We start from the raw sequence: 12749 nt of genomic DNA, 5'->3' as shown, positions 1-12749 counted from the left end.
TGCCTTCCTCGCATCTGGGATGCAAACATTAGTTGGTGGGTGTTCACCTCAAGATTCAGGCGTGATGGGTTTGAAGACTTGTAAGTGCTGCGACGTGTGGAGGCTCCAAAGGATACAAGAATATCTGCACGTTCTGGCGTCTGGTTCCTCCTGCCTGTCCCTTGACCCCACAAGTAAAACCCAGGACTGAAGAGCCACCTTTCTTTCTGGAGCACCCTCGAAGAGAGGAGCTGTTCCTCCTCCTTGCAGGCACCCCCAATTAGAGCTAACGCTGCTGTGCTGATCCTGGTGTGGCAGTCCCCAAACTCCAGCCAATGTCTTATCTCCACCCACCAGCACTGGCTCCCAGTTGCCCTCTCCATCCCATCTTTTTCAGGGCCCCTGGCCAGCTGCCACCAGGCCTGGGTCTCCCTTGAGTCTTCAATCCTCATTCCAGGGTTGGGTCTTCCTCCTGAATCGCCTGAGTGCGGGCTCAATAGCTTCTTCCCTAGGCAGTGGGGTCACTTTCCTGGCCTAGCCTGACGGATGCTTTGGCCCCACCTTCCATAGCAGCAGGAACTTCTCTCAGGCCTCTTCCTCCTGAGATAGGCTGGGTCTGCCACTGTCTGAACTTGGCAGCCTGTAAAGGCCCCCAAGACCAGACTTTTGCTTTTTTCTTTTTTTGAGACCAAGTCTCACTTTGTCACCCTCAGTAGAGTGTCATAGTGTCACAGCTCACAGCAACCTCAAACTCTTGGGCTTACACGATTCTCTTGCCTCAGCCTCCCAAGTAGCTGGGACTAGAGGCACCCACCACATGCCCAGCTATTTTTAGAGTCGGGGTCTTGCTCTTGCTAAGGCTGGTCTTGAACTCATGAGCTCAAGTACTCAAGCGATCCACCTGCCTCAGCCTTCCAGAGTGCTAGGATTACAGGTGTGAGTGAGCCACTGCGCCCAGCCTGAGCATCCTTTTTCTTTCTCTTTTTTTCTTTTCTTTTCTTCTCTTCTCTTCGCTTTTCTTTTCTTTTCTTTCTTTTTTTGAGACAGAGTCTCACTATGTCACCCTGGTTAGAGTGCAATGACATCACAGCTCACAGCAACCTCAAACACTTGGGCTTAAGCAATTCTGTTGCCTCAGCCTCCCAAGTAGCTGGGACTAAAGGCGCCCCCCCACATCACCGGCTATTTTTTTGTTGCAGTTGTCATTGTTGTTTAGCTGGCCTGGGCCGTGTTTGAATCCACCAGCCTTGTTGTATGTGGCTGGTGCAGTAAGCACTGTGCTACGGGTGCAACCCCTGACCATTTTCAAAGGAGAGGAAGCAGGCTAGGCGCCTGTAGCACAGTGGTTATGGCATCAGCCACATACACTGAGGCTGGCGGGTTCGAACCCAGCCCAGGCCAGCTAAAACAACGATGACAACTTCAACAAAAAATAGGTGGACATTGTGGCAGTTGCTTGTAGTCCCAGCTACTTGGGAGGCTGAGGCAAGAGAATCTCTTAAGCCCAAGAGTTGGAGGTTGCTGTGAGCTGTGGGCAACAGAGTGAATACTCTACTGAGGGCAACAGAGTGAAACTCCGTCTCAAAAAAAAAAAAAGAGAGGAAGCAGTAGATATGGCCAGAAGCCCTTCCTCCACCTCCATCTTTCTTGTTTGACTCTGGTTTCTGAAAAGAGGAAACTTCACTCTGTGTCTCCACCTCCTCATCTGCTCTTCCTTCCCCAGCTCCTTGCCCTTGCCAAAGCCACTGATGACCTCCATTTCTCTAAGAAGAGAGACATTTGTCAGGCTTTCTGAGTAGGCCTCTGTGCTGCTATTGCTGGCTGTCCACTTCTCCACACCCTCTCCCCTCTCTCCTGCTGACTTCCTATGGCTCATATGCCCTACTTTTGCTGGGGTCATGGGATAGGTACAGGCCCTGTAGCCTCAGCTTCATTGCAGGTCCTGGGTGTCCCCAGGGCTTCCCCCTGCTTTCCCCTTACCCTGAGTGATCCCATCTTCCCATGTCTTTTTCTTCCATTTTATACTGTCATGTCTCTCACCTGCAACTGTTCAGCCCTGACCACCCTCTGAGTGAGGGAACACTCAGTGCCTCACTCCAGGTACTTGGGGTATAGGGCCAGAGAAGACCAGGTCAAGGAGGCTGTGCTGGCTTGGTCCAGAGAGGCTGCATACAGGGGGAGAATTCAGAGCAAGAAGAGGAAAGGTACTCAACTATAGCACAAGACTATGGGGAAAGGGCCAAGGAAGGGGAAGGGAGGGAAGAGGTTTTGGTGGAGGGAGGGTAATGGGTGGGGCCACATCTATGGTGCATCTTAGAATGGGTACAGGCGATTGCACTAATGTACACAGCTATGATTTAACAATTAAAAAAAAAAAGAAAAAAAAATCACCAGAATGAGTGATTTAAGAGAAAAAGAAAAAAAAAAAGAAGAAGAAAGGCAGAACAGACAACCAAGAAACAGCACAGCCAAACCTTCAGTGAGCACAGTGCACTTAACCCCACCATGGGATAGATACAAGCCTGGGAAGTCAGGGAGACTGCTCCCTCCACAGGATCAGGAGACAGGTTAGCTTACTTGCTTCTGACCACTTTTCTGCCTCAGTTCTGGTGTGAGAGGCCACACTGGGTGGTCGAGTGGGGCTACTGACACCTCAAACGAGCATGTCTTAAGGTGAGCTCACCCTCATCACCACCAGTTTCCACTCAGCAGTCTGGTCATGTCTGCTCCTTCCTCCTCCCTCTTAATTACTCACAGTCCTAAGGTCTACACCCTAACCCTCCCAGTTCCCTGCTCTGACCTCACCCCCATGGCTGCCTGCCCTGGGCTGCTGGCCTGGGTCTTCTCCCTGTCCAGTCTCAACTCCCAACAGTCCAGTCTTCAACCTAAAACCATAAGATCTTTCTAATTGACACTTTAGTGGCATAATCACAGCTCACTGAAACCCTGAACTACTGGGCTCAAGTGATCTTCCCACCTTGGCTTCCCAAAGAACTGAGATTATAGGCATGAACCACTGAGCCTAGCCTTCCCTCCTTCCTTATGGAGTGCACCGCAATACTTAGAATACCACCTCTTCCAAAAAGCCCTCCTACCCTCTCTTCCTTCCCCTTCTTCCTCTCCCTCAGGCACCTTTCTCTCTGGTGCTCTCTTCCTACTCCATTATTACTTCTTTCCTGCTCTCTCCCTCCCACCATTACAGGTCTTTATGCCTCTTTCTGTGTCCTCAGCCCCTGCATGTATTATGTACACGTAGATTACTGAGCACCGAGATATCCCAGGCGCTGTGCTAAGTACCTTCTGCAAAGTGTCACATCTCGCTTCTACCATTATCATTTTTTTTTTTTTTTGAGACAGTCTCACTTTGTCACCCTTGGTAAAGTGTCATAGCCTCACAGCTCATAGCAATCTCAAACTCCTGGGCTCAAGCACTCCTCTTGCCTCAGCCTCCCAAGTAGCTGGGCCTATAGGCACCCACCATAAGATCTGGCTAGTTTTTAGAGACAGGGTCTTGCTTTGCTCAGGCTGGTCTCCAACTCCTGAGCTGAAGCAATCTACCCATCTCAGCCTCCCAGAATGGTAGAATTACAGGCATGAACCACAGTGCCCAGCCCATACCATAATTTTGAAGACAAGGAAACAGGTGTAGGGAGGTTAACAGCCTAGCCCAGGTCACAGGATAGCAGCTGGCGGGTAGTGGAACTGAAAATCAAGCCCGGGCGGCGCCTGTGGCTCAGTCGGTAAGGCGCCGGCCCCATATACCGAGGGTGACGGGTTCAAACCCGGCCCCGGCCAAACTGCAACCAAAAAACAGCCGGGCGTTGTGGCGGGCGCCTGTAGTCCCAGCTACTCGGGAGGCTGAGGCAAGAGAATCGCTTAAGTCCAGGAGTTGGAGGTTGCTGTGAGCTGTGTGAGGGCACGGCACTCTACTGAGGGCCATAAAGTGAGACTCTGTCTCTACAAAAAAAAAAAAAAAAAAAAAGAAAAGAAAATCAAGCCCCAGGGCCTGGGTCTGCTGCTTCTCAGAGCTTGGCCAGTGGCTTGATGGCCAGTAGAGGGGCTGCCAGGACCCAGGCCTCCTTCCCCCTAGTGTCCTCAGTACTAGGCAGGGTCCTAAGGTAGAATGAACTATGGGAGGAGGTGGAAAGGGGCTAAAAAAAAGGGGAAGACTAGAACATACAGCTTTCTTCTCCCTCACATCTACTTCCCCCTGGTTTATGGTCATAGGTCACGAGCTCTAGCCTGTCACTGCTCCTCATAGAACAGGCCATGGGGATTTCCAGGAACTGAGGGACAAGCTTTGGGAAACCCAGGTCAGAGTCCCCAGCGCGAGCATGAGAAGGAGATGCGTGGTGGGTCCTGAGAGACACCACAGACACCTTGCAGAGGCTGAGAGAAAGGTGCAGGAGGTTGGGGATAAGAGACCAGGCATAAAGTCCCTAGTGGCTTCAAATGACTATAATGATGAACATGTCCCCAGAAAGCTTTTTCAGAGGAGGAGGAAGAGGGTTGGCAGCAGCGCTACAAAGTGCCTCATCTGCAGGCAGAGTACCCTGGCAGGTACCTTCTCCCCATGGACAGCCTTAGAGAGGGAACTATGGTAAGATGGCACTTCATTCTCTTGACCTGGATAAATGATAGCTGCCCGTGGCCCAGGCCATGCTGGAAGGAAATGGAACAAGGATGCAGTTGGACTAATCGAGATGGGGAGTATAATTAAAGGCAGAGTTTTTTTTTTTATGTAATTAAAAGCTGAGGCTTCGTTCCTAATTCTATATGAAATCAGCACATTGTACCCCATAAATGAATTAATGTATACATGAACTATGTGTTTATGATGTAATTAAAAAAAAAAAAAGCTAAGGCTTGGCTCTGTGCCTGTAGCTCAAAGCGGCAAAGCGGCTAGGGCCCCAGCCACATACACCAGAGCTGGTGGGTTCAAACCCAGCCCGGGCCTACCAAACAACAAAGACAATTACAACCAAAAAATAGCCAGGCATTGTGGCGGGCGCCTGTAGTCCCAGCTACTTGGGAGACTGAGGCAAGAGAATTACTTAAGCCCAAGAGTTGGAGATTGCTATGCGCTGTGACCTCACGGCACTCTACTGAGGGTGACAAAGTGAGACTCTGTCTCAAAATAAATAAATAAAATCTGAGGCTTATAAAATGATACAAGGGTTTTTTTTTTTGGGGGGTGGGTAGAGATGGGTGTCCTGCTATGTTGCCCAAGCTGGTCTCAAACTCCTGGCTTCAAGCCATCCTCCTCCCTCATCTTCTCAAGTAGCTTGTATCACCATGCCCAGGATAAAGGTTTTTTCTTTTTGAATAAAAAATGTGCTGTAGGCAAATACAAGGCAGTACAAGCAGGACCTGCCACCAGCCACCATTGCTTGGCACAAGGAGGCTTGATGGGTGCAGTCTTGGGCATTAAGGTAGGGGCAGTGAATCTCCAGCTGTGCCCACTGCATGCCAGCACTGAGTATGGCAAGAGGTCAGAGGCAGACAACTGGGATGACATCAGCGACAGGGCAGCTCTCTCTTCTTGTTCACCCCAATTTTGAGGGTGGACACAAAAGGACCTGAAGACAGGGAAGGCAGGGAGCCCTGGGCCAGCCCTGACCAACAGGAGGCAATGGAGGGAGAATCTACTGGATCATAGGAGACTGGTGCCTGGGGTTCAGCTAGTGTCAGGGTGCAGGTTCTCAGAAAGAGAAACTGTATTTATCAGGGCGTGTCCCCTGGATTACCAGAAGGGGCCACATCGCCTTGCCCCCACATCTGGTGTGGGGGTAACACCCTGCAGGCCAGGATGACTCTCTCACACCCTGTCAATGGAGGCTTTCAGCTCCAGGCTCCGAGTGCTTGAGACCCTAACTACTCATTGGCTCCTACTGATCATCTGCTGAGCGCATGGAGTGAGGCTCTGGGCATATAGGGACGAGTAAGGAAGTCCTGACCTGGAAGAGCTGGCAGCCTACAGAGGAGCTAATGGTGTGCCAGCGGCATGGCCAATGCTAAATCAGAAATGTGATTGCAGGCTGGGTGCAGTGGCTCCCGCCTGTAATGCTAGCACTCTGGGAGGCCGAGGCCAGTAGATTGCTTGAGCTCATGAGTTTGAGACCAGCCTGAGCAAAAGTGAGACCCCCCCCCCGTCTCTACTAAAAATAGAAAAACTGAGGCAAGAGGATTGGTTGAGCACAAGAGTTGGAAGTTGCTGTGAGCTGTGACGGCATAGCACTTTATCCAGGGCGACAGCTTGAGACTCTGTCTCAAAAAAAAAAAAAGATAAAGAAATGTGCTTGCAAGAGGCAGAGGTGGTACATGGGGGAGACATCTCAGGAAAGGTGACCTCTGGATAAGGAGGACTTAGAAGGTGAAGAGGGGCCAGACACGGTGGCTCACACCTGTAATCCTAGCTCTCTGGTAGGCCCAGGTGTGTGGATTCCCTCAGCTCAGGAGTTGGCGACAAGCCTGAGCAAATGGAGACCTTGTCACTTCTAAAAAAAAAATAGAAAAACTAGGCGAATGTTGTGGCAGGCTCCTGTAGTTCCAGCTACTCAGGAGGCTGAGACAAGAGGATTGCTTGAGCCCAAAAAAGAGTCTGTCTCAAAAAAAAAAAGAAAGAAGGGCAGCACCTGTGGCTCAAGGAGTAGGGCGCTGGCCCCATATACCGGAGGTGGCGGGTTCAAACCCAGCCCCGGCAAAAAACAAACAAACAGAGGAAAGAAAGAAAAAAAAGATGAAGAGGGTTTTGGGCAGAAGAGAAAGAAGATCTAGTTTGTATTTAAATAATCACAAGTCACACAAGCCACGGGTTGGAGCATGGGCTGCTGTAAGACTGAAGCAGGTGGACACAGTTCACTGTGGAAGGATCCCTAGAGCTGAGTGGGGGACAGGAAGTGGGGCATGAGAGTGCACAGGCACGCTGCTGGCAGACAGACACACAGGAGCGTGGTTCTTGCCAGAGGGCCAGGATGGGAGACCAGCTTCCTACTGCACACGTCTCCGTTCTGTATTCATTTTCTACTAGGTGTACATTTCAGCTTTTCAAAAACTGTCAGATGGAGATAAAAGAGGAGCAAATGTTAATGGGAACAAGATTTCCTTATGAGGCAGTGGGAATGTTGTGGAACTAGACAGAGCTGATGGTTGCACAACAGTCTGAATGCAAGAAATGCCACTGAACTATTCACTTCAAAATGGTTAATTTCACTTCAATTTTTTTTTAATTTTTTCCATTATATTTTATTAATTTCCAGAGATTAATGAGAAGGCAAATCAGAGGATGTATAAGTGCAATTTCAGTCAAGACGAGGTAGACAGATATGAGGTTAATACTACCCTAATTTAAACATTTTACTTTTTTTTTTTGGCCGGGGCAGGGTTTGAACCTGCCAACCTCCAGCATATGGGACTGGCACCCTACTGCTTGAGCCACAGGCGCTGCCCAACTTCAATTTTTTTAAAAGACAAGAAAGCAAGGGAGTTTTCATGGGAGGCCAGAGGGAAGGATGTGCCTGCCACAGAGTGGTCCCAAAAGGGGGCCTGTAGGCAGGCAGGTGGGGAAGAAGAGGAGGGTGGTCCAGCTCTGGGCCAGCGCTGTGCCCCTAAGAGGCCCCCCGAAACATTTGATGCAGCAGCTCTGTATCCTCACCCTCGCCCACACCCAGACAGTCTCCACTCCCCACTCAGGAACAGGTCTTGCCCAATTCTAGCCTGTGTTGGTGTCTTAATGTCAACCGTAGGACCATCCAAAGCACTTATAATAAAAGGAAGATGTTTCTTTAGGGAACACTGGGGACTCTCCCAAACACAGGCTCAGAGAATGTACTTCAACAACTGCCTGCTGGGGGCGGGGTAGGGTGGCTCATGCCAGAAATCCTAGCACTCTGGGAGGCTGAGGTGGGTGGATTGCCTGACCTCATGGGTTCTATACCAGCCTGAGTAACAGTAAGACGCCATCTCTAAAAATAGCCAGGTATGTGACAGGTGCCTGTAGTCCCAGCTACTCAGGAGGCTGAGGCAACTGCTTGAGCCCAAGAGTTTGAGGTTGCTCTGAGCTATGATGCCACGGCACTCTGAGGGCGACAAAGTGAGACTGTCTCAAAAAAACCCCAAAACATAAACAAACAAAAAAAAAAACCCCAATCACCCTGGATGGGCACCAGTGACAGAGGCAGGATCATGGAGGCTTCTGAGCCCAAGAGGCTATTGGTCTCCAGGGAGGGGGTCCGGGAAATAGGCACAGACTTACAATAGTGGGTCTTGCCTCCGTGGCAGCCACAGGGAACCCTCTGGGGAAGGGATAGTGCCTGTAAAGGCCAGGAGCAATGGCTTTTGGTTCATAAGAACTAACAAAAAGCTGGCACTACTGAGCACCTAGGGCATACTGAGCATCAAAGAGCAGGACTACCCAGGCCTGGCCACCTCGCTGCCCCTGAGTGATCACCTGAGGGCACAGCAAAGAAAAAGCATACCAGGACATGTCCATCCTGTGGCCAGTCTGGGTAAGAGGAATTGAAGAGAATGAGTAGACAGAGGTAGTTCTGTGAATGAGTAGAGTCCCACAGTAGCCACAGGACGGGAGTAAGGGGCACCCAGCAGTCTCACTGGGAGGAATTGAACAGAAAGGGGACATCTGTTCTGGGCTTGAAGATAAAAGGTGTTCCAGTTGGCTCAGTGTCTCATGCCTCTAATCCTAGCACTCTGGGAGGCTGAGGCAGGAGGAAACTTGAGCTCAGGAGTTTGAGACCAGCCTGAGCAAGAGCAAGACACCATCTCTACTACAAATAGAAAAAAACAGCTAAAGTGTGATGGTACATACCTATAATCCCAGCTACTCAGGAGGTTGAGGCTGGAGAATTGCTTGAGCCCAGGAGTTTGAGGCTGTAGTGAGCTATGGTGACACCAATGCACTCTACCCAGGGCAATAGAGCAGAACATCTCAGCCAGGCGTGATGACTTACACCTATAATCCTAGCACTCTGGGAGGCCAAGGTGGGTGGATTGCCTGAGCTCACAGGTTGGAGACCAGCCTGAGCAATAGCAAGACGTCGTCTCTAAAAATAGAGATGCTGTGGCGGTTGCCTTTAGTCCCACCTATTTAGGAAGCTGAGGCAAGAGAATTACTTGAGCCCAAGTAATTGAGAATTATATGGGGCTGGCACCCTACTCTTTTGAGCCACAGGTGCCGCCCCGAATTTTGACTATTATTATCATTGTTAATTTTATTTTTTTTATTTTTTTGAGACAGAGCCTCAAGCTGTCACCCTGGGTAAGAGTGCCATGACATCACAGCCCACAGCAACCTCCAACTTCTGGGCTCAAGTGATTCTCCTGCCTCAGCCTCCCAAGTAGCTGGGATTACAGGTCCCTGCCACAATGCCCTACTATTTTTGGTTGCAGCCATCGTTGTTGTTTGGTGGGCCTGGGCTGGATTTGAACCCGCCAGCTCAGGTGTATGTGGCTGGCGCTTTAGCAGCTTTAGCCACAGGCACCGAGCCTATTATCATTTTTAGAGACAGAGTCTCACTTTGTCGCCCTGGGTAGAGTGCCGTGACATCACAGCTCACAGCAACCTCCAGCTCTTGGGCTTAGGCTATTCTCCTGCCTCACCCTCCTGAGTAGCTGGGACCACAGGCACCTGCCACAATGCCCGGGTATTTTTTGTTGCAGTTTGGCCAGGGCCGGGCTTGAACTCGCCACCCTAGGTATATGGGGCCAGCGCCCTACTCACTGAGCCACAGGCGCCACCCTGGTTTTTTTTTTGACACAGAGTCTTACTTTGTCACCCTCGGTAGAGTGCTGTGGCATCAATTATTATTATTATTATTTTTTTGTAGAGACAGGGTGTCACTTTATGCCCCTCGGGTAGAGTGCCATGGCATCACACAGTTCACAGCAACCTCCAACTCCTGGGCTTAAGCGATTCTCCTGCCTCAGCCTCCCGAGTAGCTGGGACTACAGGCGCCCGCCACAACGCCCAGCTATTTTTTGGTTGCAGTTCAGCTGGGGCCAGGTTTGAACCCGCCACCCTCGGTATATGGGGCCGGCGCCCTACCGACTGAGCCACAGGCGCCACCCTGGTTTTTTTTTTTTTTTTTTTTTTGACACAGAGTCTTACTTTGTCACCCTCGGTAGAGTGCTGTGGCATCATATTATTTTTTTTTTTTTGAGACACAGTCTCACTTTGTTGCCCTCAGTCTAGTGCTGAGGCATCATAGCTCACAGCAACCTCAAACTCTTGAGCTCAAGTGACCCTCTTGCCTCAGCCTCCTAAGTAGCTGGGACCACAGGCACTTGCTACAACATGGTTATTATTATTATTATTTTTTGTAGGGACAGAGTTCTCACTTTACAGCCCTCGGTAGAGTGCCATGATGTCACATGGCTCACAGCAACCTCCAGCTCTTGGGGTTACACGATTCTCTTGCCTCAGCCTCCCGAGCAGCTGGGACTACAGGCACCCGCTATAACACCCGGCTATTTTTTTGTTGCAGTTTGGCTGGGGCCGGGTTCCAACCGGCCACCCTCGGTATATGGGGCCGGTGCCCCACCCACTGAGCCACAGGTGCCACCCACAATATGGTCATTTTTTAGAAACTAGGTCTCACTCTTGCTCAGGTTGTTCTCAAACTCCTGAGCTCAGGCAATCCGCCTGCCTCAGTATCCCAAAGTGTAGGATTACATGTGTGAGCCACAGTGCCTGGTGTTAACACGGATTCTTGGCAGCTCCAGTCCCCTCCTCATAAGCTGAGTACAACCATGGGACAAGGACTATGAACAAAGGGAAATAAACAAATCGGGGAATCACTTGATGTACACTGGCTGATGACAGCAAATGGAGCAGAGTAGTACCTGTCTACTCAGTGGAGAAAAACTTCTCACCTGCAACCTGGATCAATCTGGTGCTTCCCCATCTCCTCCAATGTCTTGAAGAGTAGGTGTTCATTCAGGGTTTCCCATCTCACCAAGCTATTTTATTTTATTTTTATTTTAGGGACAGAGTCTCATTCTGTCTCCCTCAGTAGAGTGCTGTGGCATCACAGCTCACAGCAACCTCCAGCTCTTGGGCTTAGGTGATTCTGTTGTCTCAGCCTCCCAAGTAGCTGATGCCAGCCACAAGTACAGGTGCCAGCCACAACACCTGGCTATTTTTTTGTTGCAGTTTGGCTGGGGCTGGGTTCGAACACGCCACCATTGGTATATGGGCCCGGCACCCTACTCACTGAGCCACAGGCACCGACCCCACCAAGCTTTTTTATATGGCGTAATCCATTCTCAAGTTTATTTAGAACTCAACACCAACTAAATCACTCATTTTCACTTTTTTCAAAGTTGGATTTTGCTGTAAATCCATATATTTGTTAACTATGCAACAGTCTGTTGTTTATTACATTCATTCAGGTACTCCAAAGCTGTCAGTCTAGTAAACCATTCTTCAAATCTACTAACTAGCCTTCGCAAGAATTAAAAAGGGAAATTATTACTGCAACTTTTTCCCTGTCCATCTTTAGTTCATAAACTTTGGACTGAATGTGTCTTCTGACAGCGTGCTACAGAATGACGCACATGGAGAGAAACAGGCACCAGGCAGTGTAGACAGCATTTGCTTCCTCACATCCAGACCATCTCAGGACAAGTTCAGGCCCCCTCAGTGGACAAAATAGCTTTTAACTTGTGAAACTAACTGAGCAGCCAGGTGATACTCATGGACCCAGCAATCTGTAGCAGAAGATTCCTTAGTGTTGTTTCTGTGTCAGGTGTATCCAGGACCATGTGTCTACTGACTCTGCTTCCGTGGTCCCAAGCAGAACGTTGATAAATTCCATATGGTTTTTTGTTTCTTTTTTTGAGACAGTCTCACTTTATCACCCTCGGCAGAGTGCCATGGCATCACAAGCTCACAGTAATCTCCAACTCCTGGACTTAGGCGATTCTCTTGCCTCAGCCTCCCGAGCAGCTGGGACTACAGGCACCCACCACAACGCCTATTTTTTGGTTGCAGTTCAGCCGGGGCCGGGTTTGAACCCGCCACCCTCGGTATATGGGGCCGGCGCCTTACCAACTGAGCCACAGGCGCCGCCCGGCAAGAGAATCTCTTGAGCCTAAGAGTTTGAGTTTGCTGTGAGCTATGATGCCATAGCACTCTACCGAGGGTGACAAAGTGAGACTCTATGTCAAAAAATAAAAAATAAAAAAACTGGGGTGGCGCCTGTGGCTCAGTGAGTAGGGCACTGGCCCCATATACCAAGGGTGGCGGGTTCAAACCCAGTCCCGGCTGAACTGCAACCAAAAAACAGCCAGGCGTTGTGGCGGGCGCCTGTAGTCCCAGCTGCTCGGGAGGCTGAGGCAGGAGAATCGTGAAAGCGCAAGAGCTGGAGGTTGCTGTGAGTCCTGTGACATCATGGCACTCTACTGAAGGCAGTAAAGTGAGACTCTGTCTCTACAAAAAAAAAAAAAAAAACGGATCACTTTTAAACATCCAGACACCTTTCTACATAACATTAGATACAGTGTGAAGTGCCTGCCCTGTGAGGCTTACTTGGCACTCTTGTTTCACTTGGTAATTTTTCCATGCAAACAAGACCCTTAGGCTGAGGCCGAGAACCATTGAGAATCCAAGTGAATCCAAATTTGAGACACTTACCCTTTTGCCTAATTAATGGCAAAATATTTCTGATTGGTGTTGATCTTGTTTGATGACATTGTAGATTTAGTAAAAATGTGAGAAAATAAATAACTATAAAAATTCAGGCTCAGCACCTGTA

The sequence above is a fragment of the Nycticebus coucang genome, chromosome 12 (assembly GCF_027406575.1).
Source record: "Nycticebus coucang isolate mNycCou1 chromosome 12, mNycCou1.pri, whole genome shotgun sequence".
NCBI lineage: Eukaryota > Metazoa > Chordata > Mammalia > Primates > Lorisidae > Nycticebus > Nycticebus coucang.
This window is presented reverse-complemented; position numbering follows the sequence as displayed.